Source organism: Gorilla gorilla, chromosome 12 (assembly GCF_029281585.2).
Source record: "Gorilla gorilla gorilla isolate KB3781 chromosome 12, NHGRI_mGorGor1-v2.1_pri, whole genome shotgun sequence".
NCBI lineage: Eukaryota > Metazoa > Chordata > Mammalia > Primates > Hominidae > Gorilla > Gorilla gorilla.
In genome coordinates, this window is record NC_073236.2 from 21,320,723 (window position 1) to 21,342,589 (window position 21,867).

At 43.9% G+C, this 21,867-nt stretch overlaps 1 protein-coding gene across 2 annotated transcripts in view; it reads right to left on the reverse strand.

The window, feature by feature from the left end:
- Nucleotides 1-21,156, reverse strand: part of LOC129526957 (histone-lysine N-methyltransferase 2C-like) — a 77,952-nt gene extending 56,796 nt beyond the window's left edge. Inside the window, exons 1-2 of one of the 2 annotated variants that reach the window (XR_010129837.1) lie at nucleotides 21,099-21,118; nucleotides 19,469-19,630 (exon numbers count right to left, since the gene is read on the reverse strand). The gene's annotated coding sequence lies outside the window, so the exon portion shown is untranslated. Of the gene's footprint in view, nucleotides 1-19,468; nucleotides 19,631-21,098; nucleotides 21,119-21,138 lie in introns of those variants that run through there. The other variant, XM_063695481.1, reaches the window with a different exon arrangement.
- Between the last annotated feature and the right edge of the window lie 711 nt (nucleotides 21,157-21,867).

The window sequence follows — 21,867 nt, forward strand, 5'->3', positions numbered from 1 at the left end:
TTCATAGCCACTTCACAATGACCCTACTTCCCCATTTATAACTCACCCAGTTAGTTATTAGTAAACAACTCTTAATCAAAAGTAAAAATGAAGGGCTATGGAACTGTTCTCATATCCCGTTAAGTGTCTTAAAGGCACTGTGCTCAGCATCCCACATGCATTATCTTATTGAAAGCACAGTGTTTAATGAACTTGCCTAAAGCCACATCAGAACCACCAGGAAGCACAATTTCATTGTATTTTGTGTGAATGCCCTCCCCAGCACAAGAACGGAGCTGTACAATGAAGTGGTCTGGGTCACACAGCTAATTAAGCAATGGAGTTAAGGCTCAAAAACTCTTCAGTGTCTGATGAGAAAGCTCACACTCAAAACCTCAAAAAAACACTGCTTCGCATCACTGAAATTAAAAATAATAATACAATATAAATAGAATAAAATGAGAATTCCTTGTCATATAATAAGCCAGTTTATCAGCTTTTTTTGGTGAAGGAAGAAAGGGCAACATAGTGATATCTTGTCTCTACTAAAAATTTAAACATTAGCCGGGTGTGGTGGTATGCACTTGTAGTCCCAGCTACTGTGGAGGCTGAGTAGAGGGAGGATCACTTGAGCCAGGGAGGTTGAGGCTGCAAGGAGCCATGATTGCATCACTGCACTCCTGCCTGGGTGACAGAGTGAGATCCTACCTCAAAAAATAAATAAATAAATAAATAAATAAATAAATAAATAAATAAAAATAAAAATTGCCTCTGGCAAAACTGCACATATAGAGGCACAGGGTGTTTTTTTTCCACCACCCCAATGCTACCTCTATAACTCACAAATGATAGTTTTATAAAGATAACTACCTGGCATTCAGGTTAAAATCACAACAGCACTCAGAATAGGAAAAACTATAAATTATGCATTGGACTCTGCAATCACCAGCCCCTACTTGTAAATTTCAATGGAGATTCACTTTATTTCAAAATTAGAAAACTGATCTCAGAGTTTAAAACCTCATTTACAGCTTCAAAATATTTAGAATCTAGAATTATATAACAAATACTTATTTTCTTAGCATGCAAAAATTATTTACAAATCATTTAAAAAGGATGATCAACTTAACAGAAAAATGGGCAATGACAAATAGACTATTAGTTAACTAACCAATAGCCACTCCCCACTCACAACCTGTTCCTTACAGAGTTCACCTCCCATTATCATGGCTGAAAGGAACATCCTTGCTCTCTCACCCTCACTTGTACCTAGGACATGGATGGATACCAGTCACGGTTGATGGGATTTAAGAAAAAAATCTGTTGGCCGAGCACAGTGGCTCATGCCTGTAATCCCAACACTTTGGGAGGCTGAAGCAGGCAGATCACCTGCCTGTTCCAATACGGAGAAACCCTGTCTCTACTAAAAACACAAAATTAGCGGGGCATGGTGGTGCACGCCTGTAATCCCAGCTACTCGGGAGGTTGAGGCAGGAGAATCACTTGAACCCAGGAGGCAGAGGATGCGGTGCAGTGAGCCGAGATCGTGCCATTGCACTCCAGCCTGGGCAACAAGAAGCAAAACTCCATCTCAAAAAAAGAAAAAAATAATCTGCTAAGGGCTTCCAGTAAAGGTTTTTAATTCCAAATAAAAAAGATGTGCATGAACAAATATACTTCATCTTTACTGGTCATTGAACCTGGTGTGAACTACGAATCCTCTTTTTCTCACATGCCTCATCCCTCAACAAATCTTTTCGGCTCTGCCTCAACATATGCAGAATTACTTCAACATTTCTCTGATGCCTATCATGCTTCAAATCATCTGTCACCCTGCTAATATTATCTTAACTAACATGCCTGCTTCTTCCTTGATCTCCTTCATTCTAGTCTCAACACAGCAGCCAGCATGAGAGTTTGAGAGTCTTGGTCAGATAAAGCCAGTCCTCCACTCAAAAGCCCCCAAAGGACTCTCATCTAATCCAGAGTAAAAGTCAAAAGATCTCACAATGGTCTACAAGGCCCTGCACAATCTGACTCCCCACGCTACTTCTCTTATGATGTTTTCTCCATAACTCAGCTCCTGCCACACTGGCCCTTTCAGTTCTTTGAACATGCTAAGCACATTCCTGCCTCGGGGCTTTTGCACTCACTGTTCCCTGCATCAGCAGTACTCTTTCCCCAAACGTCTGCCTTTGCATTCTTATTTCCTTTAATCTATTCAAACATCAGCTCACTGAGGCCTTCTCTGATGGCCCCACTTAAAATAATCCAACCCAGCCCTTCCCGTCCCTTCCATGGCTTTATTTTTTTCCATAAAACTTAACGTCTTCTGACAATCTATAAATTCTACCTATTTGTTTGACTGTCTTCTCCCTTATCCCCACTAAAATATAAGCTCCGTGAAGGAAGACAATGAACTTTGTTTTGCTCACTGCTGTATTTCCTGTGCTTATAGAATATTGCCTAATACATTTTAGGTGCTAAATGATTATTTAAGTGAATTAATTTAGCAACTATCAACAACAAGCTGAGTATAAAACAGCAGGAAAATGAAAACCATCTAGGTCTGTGACAATTTAATTGAGCCACTGAATTACACCTGGACTTCTAGTCATGTGAAGTAAATTTTATTTATAGTTTAAGCCATTTTTAATTAAAATTTTTGTTATTTGAAGCTGCAAAGTACCCAAAATAGGGTACTGGTAGGCAGTTTGCAAAAAAAATGTGACAAATATAATCAATTTAACTCAATCATAAGGCATGCAAATTAAAATAACCATGAAATAATGTCACTCAAGAAAAAATAAGTTTGGTACATGTATAATCCCACTTAATATGACTCACTACATTGGTAGCATTAAAAAAATTTTAAGGGTTTTTGTTTGTTGAGACAGGGTCTTGCTCTGTTGCACTGGCTGGAGTGCAGTGGCACAACCACGGCTCACTGCAATCTCGACCTTTTGGGCTCGAGTAATCCTCCCATCTTGCCTCCCGAGTATCTGGGACTATAGGCACGTGGCCGCACACCTGGCTTTTTTTTTCTCCCCCCAGTTAGAGACAGTGTCTCACTATGTTGCCCAGCAGACTGGTCTCGAACTCCTGTGCTCAAGTGATCCTCCTGTCTTGGCCTCACAAAGTACTGGAATCATAGGCATGAGCCACAGTGCCTAACCATTTTTAAGTTTTGTTTTGTTTTGTTTTTGAGACAAGAGTCTGCCTCTGTCACCCAGGCTGGAGTGCAATGGCACCATCTCGGCTCACTGCAACCTCCACCTCCTGGGTTCAAGCAATTCTCCCTGCCTCAGCCTCCCAAGTAACTGGGATAACAGGCATACGCCACCACGAATTTTTGTATTTTTAGTACAGAAGGGGTTTCACCGTGTTGGCCAGACTGGTCTCGGCCTCCCGACCTCAGGTGATCAGCCCGCTTCAGCCTCCCAAAGTGCCGGGATTACAGGTGTGAGCCACCACGTCCAGCCCATTAACTTTCCAGTATTAAAATAAAGTCATACAGGCCAGGTGCAGTGGCTCATACCTGTAATCCCAGCACTTTGAGAGGCCAAGGCAAGTGGATCAGTTGAGGTCAGGAGTTAAAGACCAGCCTGGCCAACATGGAGAAGCCCCATCTCTACTAAAAATACAAAAATTTGCCAAGCATGGTGGTACGCGCGTGTAGTCCCAGCTACTTGGAAGGCTGAGGTAGGAGAATAGCTTGAACCTAGGAAGCGGAGGTTGCAGTGAACCAAGATCGCACCACTGCACTCAAGCCTGGGCAACAGAGCAAGACTGTCTCAAAAAAATAAATGAATAAACAAACAAAGCAGTAAGGAGTACAATACAGTGCATAACTGTTCTCAACCTTGACAATGTCAATGTTAGAAATGACAGATGTAAGCACATAAAGGGAAAAGGAAAGGTAAAAAGAAGAGTTGCAGCCGGGCGTGGTGACTCACACCTATAATCCCAGCACTCCGGGAGGCTGAGGCAGGTGGATCGCCTGAGGTTGGGAGTTCAAGACCAGCCTGACCAACACGGTAAAACCTCATCTCTACTAAAAATACAAAATTAGCCGGGCATGGTGGCACCTGCCTGTAATCCTAGCTACTCGGGAGGCTGAGACAGAAGAATCACTTGAACCCAGGAGGCAGAGGTTGCAGAAAGCCGAGATCGCGCCATTGCACTCCAGCCTGGGCAACAAAAGCGAAACTCTGTCTCAAAAAAAAAAAAAAAGTTACTGATTGGTAAATCAAGATCGACAGTCTATATAACATGAAGGAAAGTTCTGATATAAACTGCAAAGATAACTAGCAAAGAAATTCAAAGTGATTTTTTAAAAATCTATTGGAGAAGTAGATGTAAAGAAGCCAAATCCTCCTTTATCAGAGCAGAAATCAATCATAAATCATAAATCATAACATACGTATACTATATAGTCACAACAATACCACAGGAAGAAATAATTGGAAGTTTCCTTTGGAAATTGGACCCCTATCTTTCACCATATACAAAAATCAACTCAAGAAGGATTAAAGACTTAATCCAAAGACCTGAAACTACAAAAACCATTAGAAGAAAACCTAGGAAAAACTCTTCTGGACACTGATCTATACAATTCATGACTAAGTATTCATGAATTGAAAGAATTCATGACTAAGACCTCAAAAGCACAAGCAAAAAAACAAAAACAAAAACAGACAAATGAGACTTAATTAAGCTAAAAAGCTTCTACGTAGCAAAAGAAAGAATCAGCAGACTGAACAAATGGCCTACAGAATAGGAGAAAATAGTTTCAAACTATGTATCTGACAGGGTACTAACATCCAGAATTTACAAGGAACTCAAATAATCCCAACAAAAAGCAAGCAAAGGGCTGTTCTGAATACCTCACTATTGATAACTGGTAGTGAGTTATCCCAATTGATGGTTCACAGTCAGTTACCAATCAAACTCCTTGTTCTATACTCTTTACTCCCCTTTCACTACTGCACTTAACTGGTCTTAAGAAAAAATTTAAATAAAAAAATTTTAAGAATTTTAAAGTTAGCAAAGGACATTAATAGACATTTCTCAAAAGAAGACATACAAACAGTCAACAGGTATGTGAAAAAATTGCTCATCACTAATCGTCGAGGAAATGCAAATAAAAACCACAATGACATATCATCTTACACCAATCAGAATGGCCACTATTAAAGAAACAATAATAATAACAGACGTTGGGGAAGATGCAGACAATAGGGAACACTTACACACTGTGGGCGGGAATGTAAATTAGTACCACCTGTATGGAAAACCATATAAAGAGTTCTCAAATGACTAAAAAATAAAACTACTGGCCGGGCACGGTGACTCACGCCTGTAAGCCCAGCACTTTGGGAGGCCAAGGCAGGTGGATCACCTGAGGTCAGGAGTTCAAGACCAGCCTGGCCAACATGGTAAAACCTTGTCTCTACTAAAAATACAAAAATTTGCTGGGTGTGGTGCCATGTGCCTGTAATCCCAGCTACTTGGGAGGCTGAGGCAGGAGAATCACTTGAACCTGGTGGGCAGAGGTTGCACTGAGCCGACATCATGTCATTGCACTCCAACCTGGGCAACAAGAGCGAAACTCCATCTGAAAAAAGTAAAAATGATAAAAAATAAACTGCTATTCAATCCAGCAATCCCACTATTGGGTATCCACCCAAAGGAAAATAAATCATTATATCAAAAAGATAACTGCACTCGTACCTTTATCACAGCAACACTCACAATAGCAAAGATAGGGAGTCAATCTCCATACCCATCAACAGATGACTGGATAAAGAAAAATTGGGACACATATACACACATATACACACACACACACACACACACACACACACACACATGAATACTATTCAGCCATAAAGGAAGAATGAAATCATGTCTTTTGTAGCAACATGGACCTGGAGGCCATGTTCTCACTTATAAGTTGAAGCAAAATAATGTGTACATGTGGGCACAGTGTGGAATAACGACACTGGAGACTCAGAAGGTTGGGAGGCTGGGAGGAGGCTGAGTAACAAGAAATTACTGAATGGGTACACGTACATTATTTGGATGATGGATGCACTAAAAGCCCAAACTGCAGCTCTATGCAATGTATTCATGTAACAAAACTGCACCTGTAGCCCTTAAATTGATACAAAAAAGTTGTTTGGAGAGTGGCACTAAGGAGTGAAACAGAATTCTTGATCCTTATTATAAGCATTCTGGGCTATTAGACTTTTTTCAACCACGTACGTATATTACTATTTGAAGTTTTTAAATGGACTTAAAATCTGGAAGAATACTGATCTTTTAATGAAAAACAAAACCATAAGATACTCTGCCTAAACTTTCCCCCATAATGCAATGAATAAAACTTTAGTTTAACCTTCCTCTTCAGGATAAATAATTTCTGAGGCTTTAGAACCACCTTAAAAGGTATCTGTAGGCCGGGCGCGGTGGCTCACGCCTGTAATCACAGCACTTTGGGAGGCCGAGGTGGGCAGATCTTCTGAGGTCAGGAGTTCCAGACCAGCCTGGTCAACATGCTGAAACCCTGTCTCTACTAAAAATACAAAAATTAGCCAGGCGTGGTGGTGCACATCTCTAAGCCAGCTACTCAGAAGGTGCAGGCAGGAAAATCTCCTGAACCCGGGAGGCAGAGGTTGCAGTGAGCCAGGATCGCAGCACTGCACTCCAGCCTGGGCAACAGAGCAAGACTCAGGTCCCAAAAAAAAAAAAAAGATATTTGTAGACAACTAAATAAGTCAAGTTACATGATATATAGACTATCATCAAAATTACTGGACCGTCACTGCTTATCAAAGTAAAGTGTAACCAAAAATTTAATTCACAGTACTTCGACCAGACCAAAACATCCAATTAATCCGTAGTTTCCTAATTTTAATACTTACTTTACCAGAGTACGAAAATCTTTTTTGTTTTTTTGTTTTGTTTTGTTTTGTTTTTTGAGATAGGGTCTCCCTCTGTTGCCCAGTTTGGAGTACAGTGGCACGATCTCAGCTCACTGCAACCTCTGCCTCCCGGGCTCAAGCAATCCTCCCACCTCAGCCTTCTGAGGAGTTGGGACCACAAGCATGTTGCACCGTGCCTGGCTAATTTTTGTATTTTCTGTAGAAACGGGGTTTCTTCATGTTGCCCAGCTGGTCTCAAACTCCTGAGCTCAAGCAAGCCACCCGCCTTGGCCTTCCAAAGTGCAGGGATTACAGGCATGAGGCACCATGACCCACCAAAAATGTATCTTTAACACCTGTTCTCTAGATTGATTTAGGTTTTGCTGATCTTAGAGGTATGTACAACCATCATTTCAAACTCACCAGACCTAATTTAGTTCAACTTCACTTTTTTTTTTTTTAATTTCTGCCCAGGCTGGAGTAGTGGCTCAATCTCTGCTCACTGCAACCTCCACCTTCTAGGGTCAAGTGATTCTCATGCCTCAGCCTCCCAGGTAGCTGGGATTATAGACATGCACCACCACACCTGGCTAATTTTTTTACTGTTAGTAGAGATGGGGTTTCGCCATGTTAGCCGGACTGGTCTCAAACTCCTGGTCCCATGTGATCTGCCCACCTTGGCCTCCCAAAGTGCTGGGATTACAGGCAGGAGCCATTACACTCTGCCTAGTTCACTTTTCATTCCATTTTTTCCTTTGTACCTTTTAGAAGAAGCTTTTAAGTAATATAAAGATTATTATTGTTTAATCTGTCAGAAATTGACAGGGAAAAGAACTTAAAAGTTTAAATACACGATACAAAAAGATTAAAAGGTTATCACAAATTGGCGGGGCGTGGTGGCTCATGCCTGTAATCCCAGCACTTTGGGAGGCCGAGGTGGGCAGATCACCCAAGGTTGGGAGTTTGAGACCAGCCTGACCAACTTGGAGAAACCGTGTCTCTACTAAAAATAAAAAATTAGCTAGGCATGTTGGCACATGGCTGTAATTCCAGCTACTCGGGAGGCTGAGGGAGGAGAATCGCTTGAACCTGGGAGGCAGAAGTTGCAGTGAGCCAAGATCACATGCGCCATTGCACTCCAACCTGGGCAACAAAAGCAAAACTCTGTCTCAAAAAAAAAAAGTTATCACAAATTATTGCTCATAACAGTTTAGTTAAAATAAAGAATGTATGTAAAACTACAGAGTAATAGCTTGATAGCAAGACAAAATAGTTTTAAAAAAAAATCTAGGAAAAATATGGCTGACTAAACTATGATGAAAGATTTGAGATATCAAAAATGGGCTGGGTGCAGCTGGCATATGCCTATAATCCCAGCACTCTGACAGGCCGAGGTGGGTGGATCACTTGAGCCCAGGAGTTCAAGACCATTCTGGGCAAAATGGCAAAACCCAGTCTCTACAAAAAATACAAAAATTAGCTGGACATGGTGGTGTGTGCCTGCAGTCCCAGCTACTTGGGAGGCTGAGGTAGGAGAATCATCTGATTCTGGGAAGTCCAGGGTGCAATGAGCCATGATCACACCACTGCACTCCCGCCTGGGAGACAGAGTGAGAATCTGTCTCAAAAAAAAAGGCATCAAAAATGGCCAAAAGAAAATCTTAAACAAACCGTGAGTTAACAGATTAAAAAGGTGTTCTTGTTTGTTTTTTGAGACAGAGTCTTCCTCTGCTGCCCAGGCTGGAGTGCAGTAGTACAATCATGGCTCACTGCAGCCTTGAACTCCTAGGCTCAAGTGATCCTTCTGCCTCAGCCTCCCAAATAACTGGGACTATAGGTGTATCATGACACACAGCCATTTTTTTCTTAGTAGAGATGAGGTCTCCTGATGTTGCCCAGGCTGGGCTCAAACTCCTGGTCTCAAGAGGATCCTGCCTTGGCCTTCCAAAGTGCTGGGATTACAGGTGTGAGCCACAGTGTGGGGTCAAAAAAGGGTTTTTTTATTTTTTGGCATTTTTTTTTCTGTTGTTAGAGGTGGAGGTGGTAATGGTTTCTGTTTTGGAGGGAGAAGAGGTAGTGGTGGTAATGGTTTCTTCTTGGGAAGGAGAAGACAGCTGAAGGGGACTGCTGTAGTATTATGGTTTACAGTGTTTACCATTTTGTTTAACAATATTCTACTCTAGAAACTGAAACATTTTAGATGTTAATAAAACATCTAAAATCATACTATGATTTACTTCTCCAAAATACAAATTACATCACAAGTAAGCCTCCACGCAATGACATTTTTATCTTTATGGAGCATCATCAATATCAGTTAAATAAATCAGTGCAATTGTTTCTAAGGAGAAGTTTAGCTTCCACTTCACCATTAAAAGCCAAGTGCCTATGATGCAGATGAATGCATTGTACAATACATTTCAATCAAGTCACAGACTCACTTCCCCACTATCCATGAAATATAACAAAGGGCTAAGAAACATTAAAAAATGATGTATCAAACTTCCCACAAACCAAAAGACAGGAAGCTATTGAATAATCTGACACTTGGATTACATTTTCATTATCATTAAAATGTAGCAAAGGGGCCGGGTGTGGTGGCTCATGCCTGTAATCCTATCACTTTGGGAGGCCAAGACAGGCAGATCACTTGAGGTCAGGAGTTCGAAACCAGCCTGGCCAACATGATAAAACCCGTCTCTACTAAAAATACAAAAACTTAACCAGGCATGGTGACACATGCCTGTAATCCCAGCTACTTGGGAGGCTGAGGCCAGAGACTCACTTGAACCCGAGAGGCGAAGGCTGCAGTGAGCCAACATCGCACCACTGCACTCTAGCCTGGGCAACAGAGCGAGACTCTGTCTCAAAAAAGAAAGGTAGCAAAGGAAAAAAAAATAGGTCAGTGTTTAGAAAGGATACAACTATATCACGTCTTTTACTTATTTTACATTTTGTATTGGTCTAGAAGTTGAAAATATGTGCCCAAAACAACTATACAACTTGAGCAATGATTTTAAAACAAATATGACACTTTATATTAGAAGTAGCACCTATTTATTCAGAAACATATACTATTAGTTACATTTAAAATTTATCGTTAGAATACACTGTTTCCAAATCAACAGTCCTTACAAAACATGGAACATATACTTCAGTATTATTTAGCTTTACTTTTGTAATAGTGGCCAAGGTGGCTGGGTGGGGTGGCTCACGCCTGTAATCCCAACACTCTGGGAGGCCGAGGCGGGCGGATCACAAGGTCAGGAGTTCGAGACCAGCCTGGCCAATATGGTGAAACCCCATTTCTACTAAAAATACAAAAATTAGCTGGGTGTGGTGACATGTGCCTGTAATCCCAGCCACTTGGGAGGCTGAGGCATGAAAATCACTGAATCCAGGGAGGCAGAGGTTGCAGTGAGCCAAAATCGTGCCACTGCACTCCAGCCTGGGTGACAGAGTGAGACTCCATCTCAAAAAAAGAAAAAAAAAATAGTGGCCATGGTGGATTTTGTACTCTGAATATAAACTATATAGTTTATACTATACATATGTCTACTTATAAACTAGGCACTATTGCTTCAATATATTTAAAAAAATTATTCTAGAAGATAGTTTACCATACTCAGGGTTCCCCCCACCTCTAGCTGCAGACCAATACCAGTCGGTAGCCTGTTGGGAACCAGGCCTCACAGCAGGTGAGCGGCAGGCAAGCCAGCATTAACCTGAGCTCGGCCTCCTCTAGATCAACAGCGGCATTAGATTCTCATAGAAGCACAAACCCTATTGCGAACTGCACAAGCAAGGGACCTAGGCTGCGTGCTTCTTATGAGAATCTAACTAGTCTAACTAATGCCTGATGATCTAAGGTGGAAGAGTTTCACCCCAAAACCACCCCCTCCCTGCTCCCCCTGGTGTCTGTGGAAAAAAACTGTCTTCCACAAAACTAGTCTCTGGTGCCAAAAAGTTTGGAGACCACTGACATAAACTACAAGGTTTTGTTAAAAAAAAAAAAAATGTAGCCAGTGTCCCTTGAGGGTTAATATCAAATATCTTAGAATAGGTAACAGTCTAATATGAATTTAATTGTGAACATAATGAAGTTAATTCTACACTATCTGAAAAATAGTTTCACTTAATATGTATCTAATTCATCAAACTGGGTGGGTTTCTTTTTTTTTTTTTTGAGACAGAGTCTCCCTCTGTTACCCAGGCTTAAGTGCAGCGGCACCATCTCAACTCACTTCAGTCTTGACCTCCAGAGCTCAACCTGATCCTTCCACCTCAGCCTCCCAATTAGGTGGGATCACACAAGAATGTGCCATCACACCTGGCTAATTTTTGTATTTTTTGTAGGGACAGGGTCTATGTTGTCCAGGCTGGTCTTGAATTCCTTACCTTGAGTGATCCACCTGCCTCAGCCTCCCAAAGTGCTGGGATTAGAGGTGTGAGCCACCAAGACCCACCTTAAAACAAGTTCTTTGAAAACATACTTGCTACGTAATAGTTATGAGCTTTTTAAAAAATTTCTTCTAATGTCATTAAATTCTGGCAATCAGATTTTCAGAATATGTTAAAATGCTGGTTAAGTGGGCCAGGCGCAGTGGCTCACGCCTGTAATCCCAGCATTTTGGGAGGCCAAAGCAGGCGGATCAGGAGGTCATGAGATCGAGACCATCCTGGCTACCACACAGTGAAACGCCATCTCTACTAAAAATACAAAAAAAAAAAAAAAAAAAATTAGCCAGGTGCGGTGGCAGGCACCTGTAGTCCCAGCTTCTTGGGAGGCTGAGGCAGGAGAATTGCTTGAACCCAGGAGGCAGAGCTTGCAGTGAGCTGAAATCCCGCCACTGCACTCCAGCCTGGGTGACAGAGCAAGACTCCGTCTCAAAAAATAAAATAAAATAAAATAAAAATAAAAATAAATAAAATAAAATGCTGGTTAAGTGACCAGAGGTTTTATTTCTTGGGTTTTTTTTTTAAGCCATCATGGAATTAAACACACATGAAGAAATCTGTTGAAACCCCTCAAACTTGCAATGCTATACCTGAATCAGTGTTCTTTCAGAGACTTTTCAAATTATACAAATATTTCAGAATGCTGAGTTACTCTACTATAGCTAATAAAACTACTTAAACTAAGTGGAAAACCTTGAGAACTAAAGGGGGAGGGGATATTATTTATTCTCATTACTCTTAAATCAACCAACTTCCAAATCCAGAACATAAAACTTTTATGATTATTTGTTCTTTCCCTGTTTACAAACCTAGTTCTGATTTCATTATTAAAAATATAGGCTGGGCACGGTGGCTCATGCCTGTAATCCTAGCACTTTGGGAGGTCAAGGCAGACAGATCATGAGATCAGCAATTCAAGACCAGCCTGACCAACATGGTGAAACCCCGTCTCTACTAAAAACACAAAAAATTTAGCCTGGCATAGTGGCTGGCACCTGTAATCCCAGCTACTCGGGAGGCTGAGGCAGGAGAATTGCTTGAACCTGGGAGGTGGAGGCTGCAATGAGCCAAGACAGCGCCACTGCACTCCAGCCTGGGTGACAGAACAAGACTCCATCTCAAATAAAATAAAAATTTTTTAAATTTTTTAATTTATATATATTACATATATTATATTATAAATATTATATATATTATGTATAATTTTTATGTATGAGATTATGTATATATGTATATGTATATGAGATGTATATATAATATATACATCTCAGCCGGGCCCAGTGACTCACGCCTATAATCCCAGCATTTTGGGAGGTTGAGGTGGGTTGATCACTTGAACCCAGGAGCTCGAGATCCGCCTGGGCAACATCGAGAGATGCCGTCTCTACAAAAAATAAAAGATAAAAAAATTAGCTGGTGGTGATGGCACATCCCCACCGCCCCAGCTACTTGGGAGAATGAGGTGGAAGGATCACTGGGGTCCGAAGGTCGAAGCTGCAGTGAGCCAAGATCTCACTCCTGCACTTCAGCCTGGATGACAGAGTGAGACCAAGTCTCAAAAAATATATATGTATATGGTGTGTGTATATATGTATATGTGTGTATAAGTATATATATGTGTATGTGTGTGCATACACACACAATTCTCTATAACTAGTGCTATCATACTTAATGCTTTAATAAGGTTAAATACATAATAAATACAATCGTTCATTTTGTCTTTAACGGTACAATCCAACTCAAGTCATCCTTCCAAACCAGATACAAAAATATCCTATGAAAAGAAACAAAAACTTTTTATCCTTAGGGTATTTTGGGGTTCTGGCCATTTGTTGTGCCAGATATAATACCACTTGATAAGACTTCCAGCTTCATCCTATCCCATCCTGCAACAATGTTTTCAGTAGGGTGGGATCCGTGGCTCCCAATCAAGTCCTGACAACCTGATCTCATGGCAGGGCCCACACTAGAAAAAAAACAGAGCATTTGATTTCGTGCAACTTTTATGGCCCTGAGAATCTCCGACCTCCCACCCCCTCAACACACAATCAGTCAATTGATCTCCCTCTCCCTCCCTCTGTCCCACCTCCACACCATCTATGAGAAAGAGGAGGGGGAAGAAGGTGGAAGAAAAGGCACAAGTAGAGAAAGTAGATCCGACGTAAAGCAGGCACCTAAAAAATGTGGGATGGATTTCTCCAAAGCCCAGATCAGGGACGCTGCTACAGACAGCCAGTGGAGAATGCCTCTAAGATTAACGCTTTAGTAACCACTTACAAGAACTTCCCCTGTCTACTGCTTAATTTCAAGTAACCCAACAGGTCCATTTAATTACTTTGTATTATTTAAAGAAATCTAGGATTTCTTTAAATAATAAAAGGGAAACAAACGCGTTTTAACATCATTTTGCATCACAATGTTAAAATCTTGGGTTAACTCCCTCAGTAAATCTCTAAATCCTTTCCAATCTACTATCTCTGGCCAGGAAGTCAAAACTTAAATATTAACCAACTAAAATGATCTTCATACTCTGGTCAATTTTGCAGAGCAAAAAATTTAAATAAATAAACGGATCTTCAATGTGTATCACGGATGTCCTACTTGGGCCTCACTCTCCCAAACAGAGCTTATTTTCTTCCATTTAACAAAGGAAAATTTTCATTTAAACAAGTCTAATGAAGATGTTGCAACCTGGCCAAGAGCAGTGGCTCATGCCTGTAATCCCAGCAGTTTGGGAGGCCTAGGCAGGCTGATCACTTGAGGCAAGAGTTTGAGACCAGTCTGGCCAACACGGTGAAACCCGATCTCTACTAAATATCCAAAAATTAGCCGGGCATCGTGGCGGGAACCTGTAATCCCAGCTACTCAGGAGGCTAAGGCAAGAGAATGGCTTGAACCCAGGAGGCGGAGGTTGCAGTGAGCTGAGATCCTGCCACTGCACTCCAGCCTGGGTGACAGAGCAAGACTCCCTCTCAAAAAAAATTGTTTTAAATGTTGCAACCAATTTTTCTTCGTCATATTTATAGATGTTTATCATGGTTTTTCCTAAAAGATTTTTAAACCACCTTTTCCAAACCTCAAAACAAGCATCTATAATTACAGACAATTATTCTCCTGGCTCCATAAACAATTCTATTTTTCCTTCTCCAACTTTCCAATCCTCTCATGAAGCTGGCCAAATGTATTCTACTCCTGACACCAAACAACAAAAAAAGAAACACGTAACTGCAGCCTACTTCTTTTGTTTTAATAAACAAACTAGCTTAAGTGAACAGTGGTCTTGGATCACATAAGAATTTCAAAATAAGTGATTTAAACACTTTAAATATTGTGGGGGGGAGGGGGATGGTGCTGGTAAATAAGGGTCAAGTTCTGACTTTCTCATTGAGGCCAAGGTCAAGAAATTACTTTTTTCAGATCTATAAAATCTTACCAACTCAGAATCCTGATTATAGATTATCATCTCCTACTCAATACTTTCCAAATCTACAATGATACAGGAATCCCACTAAAATTCAGAATAATTAAAAGGAGTTAAGATTTAAGACATAACCAAAAACCAGCCCCTCTCTACAAGGCAGTTGACTGTACAGTTCATGCTTGTATACAGATGGACAGACTAAGAACAAACTCTACACTTCTGAGAAAAAAAACAAAACTAAACTAACAATGTAAATCTATTCTTTCATTATAACAATTTCTTTTTTCGGAGACAGGGTCTCAGTTTGTCCAGGCTGGAGTGCAGTGGTGCGATTTTACCTCACTGCAGCCTCGACCTCCTGGGTTCATGTCATCTTCCCACGTCAGCCTCCTGAGTAGCTGGGACTACTAATGCAGGCCACCATAGCTGGATAATTTACATATTTTTTGTAGAGACAGGGTTTTGTCATGCTGCACAGACTAGTTGAGCTCCTGAGCTCAAGCAATCCACCCGCCTCAGCCTCCTAAAGTGCTAAGATTACAGGTGTAAGCCACTGCGCCCAGCCACAAAATTTTTAAATGTCATTCCAAAGAACCATCTATAATGAAATGTGAAGTTATGTTAAATACATATGTTTAGAAGATACAATGTAACTTTCTAGTTTTTATTTCCACTGTAATGTAACTAACTTCAACTGTGAATAAAATTCTACATAAGTTTCCATCTCAGGATTTTTGTTCTCTTTAAAGTTACAAAAATTGGCCGGACATGGTGGCTCACACCTGTAATCCCAGCACTTTGGGAGGCCGAGGCAGGTGGATCACCTGAGGTCAGGAGTTCGAGACCAGCCTAGCCAACATAGCAAAACCCCGTCTATACTAAAAATACAAAAATTAGCCAGGTGTGGTGGCGGGCACCTGTAATCCCAGCTACTTGAGAGGCTGAGGCAGGAAAATAGCTTGAATCCGGGAGGTGGAGGTTGCAGTGAGCCGAGATCGTGCCACTGCACTCCAGTCTAGGTGATAAGAGCAAAACACCGTCTCAAAAAAAAAAAAAAATTTTACAAAACTCATTTAGAAAATGTATGAGGCCAGACGCGATGGCTCATGCCTGTAATCCCAGCACTCTGGGAGGCCAAGGCGGGCAGACCACTAGGTCAGGAGTTCGAGACCAGCCTGACAAACATGGTGAAACCCTGTCTCTACTAAAAATACAAAACTTAGCTGGGCGTGGTGTCGCACGCCTGTGATCCCAGCTACTCAGGAGCCTGAGGCAGGAGAATCGCTTGAACCCAGGAGGCAGAGGTTGCAGTGAGCTAATATGGTGCCACTGCACTCCAGCCTGGGTGACATAGTGAGACTCTGTTTCAAAAAAAAAAAATGCATATGAAACACAAAAAGCTGGGTGTGGTGGCTCACACCTGTAATCCCAGCACTTTGGGAGGCCAAGGGTGGGGGGGGCAGATCACCTCAGGTCAGGAGTTCGAGACCAGCCTGACCAACATGGAGAAACCCCATCTCTACTAAAAATACAAAATTAGCCGGGCATGGTGGCGCATGCAAGTAATCCCAGCTACTCGGGAGGCTGAGGCAGGAGTATCGTTTGAACCTGGGAGGCGAAGGGTGCCATGAGCCGAGATTGTGCCATCACACTCCAGCCTGTGCAACAAGCATGAAACTTCATCTCAAAAAAAGAAAGAAACACAAAGAGTTGCCAATGTGAAAACTACTCAATAAGATTTAATAAAAATACCGTATTTGGAAAAATTTTTTGTCTTTTTTTAGCTGGGAGTACAGGCGCCCAGCATCATGCCTGGCTCATTTTTGTATTTTTAGTAGAGAAGAGGTTTCGCCATGTTGGTCAGGCTGATCTCAAACTCTAGACCTCAGGTGATCCACCCACCTCAGCATCCCAAAGTGCTGGGATTGCAGGCGTGAGCCACTGCACCCGGCCTTAACTATTTTTCATTAAAATAATGAAATAAGTTAACTTCTCAATACTTTCTTTCTTTTTTTTTTTCTTTTTGAGACAGGGTCTTGCTCTGCCACCAGGCTAGAGTGCAGTGGCATGATCACAGCTCACTACAGCCTCAATCTCCTAGGCTCAAGTGATCCTCCCTCCTCAGTTTCCCGAGCAGCTGGGGCAACAGGTGCATACCACATGCAGCTAATTTTTTATTTTTTATTTTTTTGTAGAGACGGAATCTCACGATTTTGCCCAGACTGATTTTGAAATCCTGAGCTCAAGCTATCAACCTGCCTCAGCCTCCTGAAGTGCTGGGATTACAGGTGATGGCATCCAGCCTTCGATATTTTCTTGATGAAAGAGAGGACTAATTACTAGTCCTAGATTATTATGAAAAACAGCAATATCATGATTAAGTTTTTGTTCCTCCTCCCAGTACTGTGTTCTATTAATTAGATAAGAAATGGGAATGAACAAAAATAGACATTAAATCAAATGTTTTTTACTTTCTAAAAGACAAAAATTCTAATGCTTTGTTTACCTAATCTACAAATATTTATCTTACTACTTCTATAAATAATTGAATAAAATCTTAAAGGAACTAAAAGAAATAATGGGACTTTTCACTACACAAAAGATAATTACCTATACAATGAAATGAGGTGAAATTCTTAGAGCAAATGTCTTAAAGTATGTCATACAACAAGCTTAAATTAATAATACGAAACAGTTAGAATGCCCCCACCCCAATAAACTATGGACAAAACACGACTGGACAATTCACAACAAACACAAATAATAAAATTCAAAAAAAGGCTGATGCAGTGGCTCATGCCTGTAATTCCAACACTTTGGGAGGCCGAGGCGGGTGGATCATGAGATCAGGTGCTCGAGACTAGCCTGGCCAACATAGTGAAACCCCATTTCTACTAAAAATACAAAAAATTAGCTGGGTGTGGTGGTGGGTGCCTGTAATCCCAGCTACTTGGGAGGCTGAGGCAGGAGAATTGCTTGAACCTGGGACACGAAGTTTGCAGTAAGCCAAGATCGTGCCACGGCACTCCAGCCTGGGCAACAGTGTGAGACTCAGGTCTCAAAGAAAAAAGAAAAAGAAATTCAAAATATTCGTTAGTCCTACTAATCAAGTAAGCAAAAACTTAGAACTAAAGTACTTTTTTTCAGTTGTTAAGATAAAGATTTTAGTATATTATACATGACAAAGGTTTGATAAAACTAGACCTATCACACATTGCTAATGACATTACAAATTGATGCAGCCTTTTTAGGGAGTGGCATTTCAAAACTTTAATAAAAATAAGAGATCAGAGCTGGGCATGGTGGCTCATGCCTGTAATCCAAGCATTCTGGGAGGCCAAGGCAGAGGAGATCACTTGAGGTCAGGAGTTCAAGACCAGCCTGGCCAACATGGCGAAACCGTGCATTTTTAGTATTCTACTAAAAATACAAAAATTAGTCAGGCATAGGCCAGGCACGGTGGCTCACACCTGTAATCCCAGCACTTTGGGAAGCCGAGGTGGGCAGATCATGAGGTCAGGAGATCAAGACCAGCTTAGCTAACATGGTGAAACCCCATCTCTATTAAAAATACAAAAAATTAGCCGGGCATGGTGGCAGGCGCCTGTAGTCCCAGCTACTCGGGAGGGAGGCTGAGGCAGGAGAATGGCATGAACCCAGGAGGCGGAGTTTTAGTGAGCCGAGATCACGCCACTGCACTCCAGCCTGGGCAACAGAGCGAGACTCATCTCAAGCGAGACTCATCTCAAAAAAAGACAAACAACAACAAAAAATAATTAGCCGGGCATGGTAGCGCACCTGTAATCCCAGCTACTTGGGAGGCTAAGACAGGAGAACCGCTTGATCTCAGGAGGCGGAGGTTGCAGTGATCGGTGGCCATAGAAGCCCTCCTGAGCAGCAGACAGAACAGAATCCGCTATAGCAATCAGCCTGCCGGAGAAGCCTCTGCCCCTGTGGCCTGAGGTTCCACTTTCCCCAGGTGACACCATGGGCAGGTGGGCTGAAGAAGTGGGAAGGTCAAATCAACTGGCCCAGCCAGGATTCCTCTTTGATGATACAAGTGATACCGGTCTAAGCCTCCCCTCTTCCGCAGGGGAAACTAGGTGGCCCAAAGGGTGCCCAGAGGCAGGGGACCTGCCACAGCAGCCACCTTCCTGAGAGGTTCCCTTTCTTCCCCTTGGTGAACTCCCTCCAACACACAGCTTGCCAGGAAAGCACCCTGTGTCTTACATGGGGGGATCCCACGACACCAAAACCCAGCCAAAGAAGCCTTTTGTCCCTTAAGGGTTATCACAACCAAAAACAAAAAGATACACAAATAGTAAGCCCCTAAATTCTGTTAAGAATGAAACAATGCTGCCACTCACACCTGGCTCAGATGCCAGCAGAAGGAGGGCACCGTCCAGAGACCAGAGACCACAGGAGAAGGGGGAGGACTCCTCCTTACCCTGGCTGCACCTCCACCACTGTCACTGAAGCCTGCAGTACAGAACCAGCAGCTTCTAACCCACCCCAGGCCGGTCCGGGCCCCAAAGCTCTCCTACTTCCCCTTCCTGGCCCCTAGACTTGCTGCTGCTGCCACCATTAGCACCGACGCCAAAGGAATCAGCGCTGCTGTCACCCTCCATGCACCTGCACACCCTCCAAGGCTCCTACCACTTGGCCTCCACGGGTACCCTCCTACCGCTCCTGTTGAGCTGCCGTCTCCATCACCATGGCCGCCACAACTGCAGGAGATGAATCACAGAGCTGTACCATCTTCAGGCTCCAACCTCCAGCTCACCACAGGGGACTCCTGCTTCATCAGCCTGGCTTGGAGCAGCTGGGCAGACAATGCCAGAGAAACCTACAATAGGATGCAGAAAGTGGCAGTGTTAGAGCCTCATCCTGTCATGCTGCCCACTGGGTGGCTGGGGCCAGTTTCAGCGAAGGCACTCACACCCACCCTCCAAAGTCCAGCCTCTCCTCCTAGACCAAGCTGGCCTCCTGACCTGGGGTGGGGACTGGAGACACCACAGTGTCCGCGGCTCCTTGGGGAGCAAGAACAGCAGAAACTCAGACCCAGCCAGTCCTCCCCACCCAAGTACCAGTTCCCATTCCTGACTCCTCCACCCACAGGACCCTGAGCCCCCGTGGTGCCCACTACTCCATGCCTGGGGCTCCTAGATGGTCCCCACAACACAGAGCAAGAGGGCAAGGGCCGGGTAACCATGGTGGGTGTGAGGGCCCTGCGGTGGTCAGAGGATTGCCGCAAAAACTCTGTGCAGCCTCCGCGCTCCAAAACGAGCAGAAGTTGTTCACCCTCTAGAGCCTTGAGTCCGGGAAGAGGAGAAGGGCCCCTTCCTCAGAGGCCACCACGGTCGTGGCCACCTCCACAACCTGCCACTGGAAGCAGCAGTGCAGCTTCCCCCCATATCGCCCCTAACCTGCCCCCTCCACCACAAGCTTAGCCCCCAGATTGTGCCCACAATGCACCCAGAGACTGCTGCAGGCAGTGTAACCCTGATAGCGCCCCCAAACCACCCGTGGTGGACACTCGATAGTGTCCACAACCCATCCCCGCCACGGGTGTTGCAGCACCAAACAGCACCCCATCAAACCCACCCCCCACCCGGACCACAAGCAGTATAGCCCCAGATAGCGCCCCCAGTCTGCGGGGCACTGCGGTTCACTGTCGCGGGCAGTGAACGCCCGGGGTAGTGCACCCAACAAACCCCCTGACCCCACCCCCTTTCCCCCACAGACAATGCAACATTTCACAGCTCCCCTAAAGCACCCCCGACTGCCTGCCAGTTGGCATTGTTGCTGACATTGCAGCTCACGATAGCTCACCCAACCCGCCCCCTGCATTGGCCAGTGTAGCAGCTAATAATGCCCCTAACACCCCACCACCTGCCGCTGGCAGTGCACGATGGCACACACAACCTGCCTCCAACCCCCCGCCACCTTAGGCAGTGTAGACTCTGATAGCGCAGCAAACCTGCCCCACTGCCAGCAATTCAACACCTGATAGTGCCACCCACCAGCCCCCCGTGGCAGGCAGTGCAGCTCCAAAAGCACACCAAACCCGCTCCCCCACCACCCTGCAAGCGGGCAGTGCGGCCGCAGAGAGCGCACCTACCCTGCCACCTTTCTACTACTCTAACAGAGATGCAGCCTCCGTCGCCACCACCAACCGCAGCCAGGCGAGCCGCGGTGGCCAAGGCTCCAGCCGCCAGCGTTGGGCACAGTCCCCACCTTCTCCTAGACCTCTAGCCAGTCAAGAGCAGCTCCAGCTGCCAGCCACCCTCCTACCGCTCAGGCTGCACTCCTACCGCTCCGGCTGCCATCTTACTGCTCCAGCCTCCCCGCTACCGCTCCGGCCGCCATCTTACCACTCCGGCCGCCATCTTACTGCTCCAGCCCCACTCCTACTGCTCAGGCCGCCCTCCTAACACTCCAGCCGAGCTGCCATCTCTGTTGCCACCACCATCCAGAGCAAGATGAGCCACGGTGTTACAGGCTTCAGCCTCCAGCTCCCCCTTCTCCTGGTCCTCTAAGCCGGGAACAGAGCAGCTCAGCGGGAGATACCGGAGACCCTAAACTGGCGTGAGGCCTCCTCAGCATGTACATGGAGTTACACGCATGGTTTCTGGACTACATGTTCTGATTGGGTGAGAGAAAATCTCTAGGCCTTCTCTGATTGGACTTTATTTTCATACTCTGATTGGTTGTCCTAAGACTTTCTTTCATCCAATCAGAACATGATAACAAAGTCCAATCAGAGTAGGCCTCCGGGCTCTCTCTTATCCAATGCTGGAACTTGTAGTCCACGAACCGCATATGCATAACTTCAGTACATAAATGGTGCTGAAGAAGAGTCAGGCTATTCCAGGTCTTTCTGTGTCTGCTCACCGAGCTGCTCCCAGCCCAGCTTAGAGGACCAGGACAGACTGGAGGCTGTAACCTGCTGCACCATGGCTGGCCTCCCTGCAGTTGGTGGCAACAGACACTGTAGCGTGGCTGGAAAGGTAGGAAGGGGAAAATAGTTTTGGGATAGATGGAAGGGTAAAGAGGGTGGTTAGTGTCAAAAGGAAAAAAGGA